The sequence below is a fragment of the Neolamprologus brichardi genome, chromosome 11 (genome assembly GCF_056152115.1).
Source record: "Neolamprologus brichardi isolate AB-2024 chromosome 11, ASM5615211v1, whole genome shotgun sequence".
In the NCBI taxonomy this organism is placed as follows: domain Eukaryota; kingdom Metazoa; phylum Chordata; class Actinopteri; order Cichliformes; family Cichlidae; genus Neolamprologus; species Neolamprologus brichardi.
In genome coordinates this window covers 489,424-494,338 of record NC_142114.1, presented here as the reverse complement: position 1 = coordinate 494,338, position 4,915 = coordinate 489,424, and positions in this window count along the sequence as shown.

The window sequence follows — 4,915 nt, the reverse complement described above, 5'->3', positions numbered from 1 at the left end:
GGAGGGTCAGCTGGTGTTGTGAATCAGGCCGCTGAAATGTCACGCACGGCTTTTTCACAACACCAGGGTTCCTCCCTACTACTTCCTGCTAGGACACATCCACCACATGTCTCTGCACAATGCTGTACATTAGAATACAGCAAAACACAAAGTGTAAATGTACGAGTTACTAACAAGTTTGTAAAGAATGTCATTTCATTGTTAAACAGTAAATAACTATTAACTTATGACTTATTACCAATAGTATTGTGTTACCTACCAGCTTTGGAACAGTTTGCTGTTATCACTATCATCTACACTGTTGTGCCCTTTTGAAACTGAAAAAAAAATGTATATATTAAAAATTTATATATATATATATATATATATATATATATATACATGACATTGCCATGTTACACACTAAACTATTTAGACTATGGATCGTAATCTACTTTACGACTTTTGGACTGCAAAAGTCTTGGGCCACCCTACATTTCATTGCAATTCTAACAAGCTTGAAAGTCAATCCTTGCTTTGAGCACATTTATTCTTCAACACAGCATGAACTCTCTTAGACAAGCTTTCTTGTTATTTGTTGAAGTATTCTTCAGGAATACTTTGATAACTTTAGGCTCATTGAATGACATTACAAGTTCTTCTCTGGATGCTGGCTGTCTTTTGTTCTGCACTATCTTTCTTTCAACATGATCCCACACTTCAGTGAACAGTAGATGGATCACCAGGTGTCAGGTGCATCTCTCAGGTTCTGTATTAGGTCTTTGTTGGATTTGTTCCAGTTATTTAAGGGCATGACTTTCAGAATCAGTTTAACTGTTTCAGCCCTGCCACTTATGTTTTTGTGCTCTGCTTGTCCAGTTTCCTCAGATTTTTACAGGACACACTTTACCGCCTCTCATGTCAAGCTTTCACCACCTCTGGAAATATTATTTTCTGTCTGTCAAATTGTATTTTATTTGGCATTTTTCACAGTTTTAAATAAAGAAACAGGGTGGTAGGTTCTAATAACAATATGTCTGCGTAAAATAGGTTCATTGCTAAGTTGTCTGTTGTGTGTAGACACAACAATGGTTTTTCACTTGTACCTTTTTAGGCAAGTGTCTTAAAAACATTCAAAAAATTCAGAAATCCAAAAATTCAGAAAATGATCCAGTGCAATGTCTGAAGAAAAGCTTTGAGGGACTTTCAGAAAGCCTGGAAAACAAAGAAATAAAAAAAATAAAAAAATAAAAACCAAAAATGGAAGTCTAGCCAATTGAAAGCAAAATATCAGGAAATGAGGGGTGGCTAGAGAATTTTTGTATATATTTTTGTATCTCTTTTTTCTTCTCTGAAATGCTTGTAGGGTTGCTTCATGCAAGACTGTCAGTTTATTCTGAATGTCCTGGTGTAAGTAGTATTGCATAAGAGTGTAAAGAATAAAAGAATGATTTTGAACAAATTCATTTGTTAATTGATCTAAAGTCATTGGGAGTTTCTTTCATTTTCTACTTTTTTCATTTACTATAAGACAATCAATTTCACATTTAACATTTCTTAGAATAGGGAGTAGACTAAGCATGTTCCTCAGCATTTACTTTCATAGCAGTCTTGTATTGTCTTTTCATTTAATTTGTATTGCTACAGTACAGTCATGGCATAAAGAAAGTCAGTTTTAAGAGTTTTCATATCAAGGCACAATAAAAACTCATCTGGTAGTCTATAGACCTCAGTTAACACATTAAATGTTAAAGCTCATGACAGTGCAATTAGAAAAAACTAAACTGACTTGTTAGGAATGGTTTCCAGGATGCTTGTTCTCGCTAAAAATGAAGATCGCAATACAGCTTAGATTTGCAAAGTTACATCTGTTACATCTGCAATTAACAAGATTTCTGGAACAGTAATGTTTGGACAGACAAGTGGACGTGGTTGACCATAATGCACAGTGTGGCTACAACCAACCACAACGTTTTGTGTGTGTGTGTGTGTGTGTGTGTGTGTGTGTGTGTGTGTGTGTGTGTGTGTGTGTGTGTGTGTGTGTTACTGTTCACTGGGATTGGGAACCACTGGACAGTAGAAGGCAGGGGTGGGCAATTCCAGGCCCCGAGGGCCGGTGTCCTGCAGGTTTTAGATCTCACCTTGGGTCAACACACCTGAATCACATGATTAGTTTGTTACCAGGCCTCTGGAGAACTTCAGGACATGTTGAGGAGCTAATTTAGCCATTTAAATCAGCTGTGTTGGTTCAAGGACACATCTAAAACCTGCAGGGACACTGGCCCTCGAGGCCTGGAGTTGCCCACCCCTGGTATAAGGGAAAGAAAGAAAGCGAGTGGCCTTCTTTAAGTTTCTTGTTTTTTAATAAAGGGCTGTTTTAATTTTATATATTATGTGTTTTATTTTTTGCTGTTTTGTTTTATTCTATTGTTCTTAACTTATTTACTGTACAGGCCTTTGGTCCCGTGCTGGGTATTTTAAAGCACTTTATAAATAAAGTTGGATTTGATTGGATTGGATCAGAAACCCAGTGTTGGTGAGTCCCAGGTATTTAATCCCTAGTAGGAGTTGTCCCTTAAGAGGGTCACTGACCCACTATTCATCATGTGCCTCACCACATGCGCCAAGGTGTGAAAAAGGGTGTGGGTCATTATCAGCAGAGGCTTTGGGTGAAGAAATTGTGAGACCTTACCTCACCCTATCATATGACCCATTCAGATCACCTGACACAAGATGTGAATGGGGATTGAGGTGCCTGGAAAGGCATCTCAAGAGTAGGTGGCTGACAGTTGGTGTTACTTGTGTCACCTGTGGTTTAATGCTCTGGTGGGCCAGATATGCTGTATATGTACTAGAGATTTAAGACACAAATCCATGTGTCTAATTAATAAAGCCAATCTATTTGACTGGATATTATTGAGTCTATTTTACAGTGAACTACTGACATTAATTTTTTTTAAATTCTAAAACTATAAAGAAAAAAATATAACTGTTTCTTGTGCTAAACGTTACATTTAAGACATAGTCTTAGTCATTAAGCAAATTTGCCGCGATCTTAGTGAACAACGCCAGCTGTCAGATGCATGAAGAATGTGCATTTATCTCAACGGGACTCATGGGGAACTTCAGACAATGCCTGGACTGTCAGTCTGCACATCGACTGCTTGGAGCAGAGCATGTGTCTTTGCAGCCGCTCTCAATCTAGACCAGGTGCGGGGGAACTCCAGGCCTCAAGGGCTGTCCTGCAGGTTTTAGATGTGTCCTTGATCCAACACAGTTTATTTACAGTTTTTCTCAGTTGCTTTGGTGCTTTTCTCAGATCAGAAAATTCTCAAAACCATTAGTGCAACCTCCACAACATTTAGTCATTTGTACACATCATAGTTGCAATTTCTCCTTCCTCTGAACAAATTGCAAATGCTCTTGTACATGTATCAGTTGCTTTCATACAATTCTCTGCCGTTTTATAACATTATCATTTGCTTAATAAACTCTACTTTCGGATGCTGAATAGTCGTTCCCAATAAAACTAATAGTTTAATTCCTGGAGTCATTACATACAAAATTGGTGACTTAGTTATCAAATTCTGCCCAGAAAGTTTTATACCTTTTGTTATTATTTTTCCTGGAAATGTCTCCTAAATAGAACAATTTCTCTCAGGTGAACTTCAGCTTTCACTGATGAGGAGGTGTGGAAAGTATTAGTTGTAACCAATGACAAGCCACTTGTTCACAGTCACTCATGGATCAATCCCATGAACCCTCAATTGGCAAGCATATATGAACCGAGCAGGACATAGTGTGTACCATTTCTACAATTCTGTGACACAGAAATGGAAGGTCAGCATCGTGGAAGAGGGGTGAGGATGCGGGGGGGACAAAATAAGGGGAAGAGGGAAAAGATGCCATATATAGGCAGATTCCTAATTAAATTAGGGCAACACTTGTTGACCATGTTGTCAATCACGGCCTCACAATGGATGAGGCTGGTCGGAGGGTGTTGGAAGAACCACTGTGAATTTAATCATTTAAACATTTCGTAGGGAGAACAGGTATGTATAGTATAGTATTGGACAGTAATCCAACATCTCGTAATATCATGTTTAGTGTACATTATTGTAATTTTACTGTAATCTGCACCACAACGGATTGAAAGACAACCTCGCAGAGGTAGAAGAGGGCCCTTTTTTACCCCGCAGCAAGATGAAGCCATTTGTGCAATGGTGATTGCAAACAATGCAATAAAGTTGAAAGAAATTCAAAGCGCTGTAATTAATATACTTTGATGATGCGGGTTTCAATCTGGCCAAAGGCAGAAGGCGTGGAAGAAATCGCATTGGACAGAGAGCAACCACTGATGTCCCAAGCCGGCGCGGAGGGAATGTTACAATGTGTGCAGCCATCTCAGACAATGGCATTCTCACCCATATTCCCCTTCTTGGCCCATACAATACACAACATCTCCTGACTTTTTTAGACACTCTTTACAGGGACATAATCCCTGAGAATGAGAGGGGTGGAGGCCAACTCAACAAGTATGTTGTTGTGTGGGATAATGTCAGTTTTCACTACTCACATCTGGTCAGACAGTGGTTTGCAGCACATGACAGAATGCTGGTTCAATAGCTCCCTCCCTACTCCCCATTCCTTAATCCGATAGAGGAGTTTTTCTCTGCCTGGAGGTGGAAGTTTTATGACTGGCATTCACATGTGCAAATGGCCCTGCTAGCAGCCATGGATGCAGCATGTGACAACATCACAGCAGAGTCATGGAGAGGGTGGAGCATTTTCTTGAGCATTTTCAGGTAGTGTCACCAAGTTCTGACCTTTTCTTGCATTGGAAAACACTGAGAGAATACTGTACACTGTCATAATGAAAACATGACAAGCCATTTGACTATCTTGTTCATAAATATGGTGTCACGACTTCTCATTT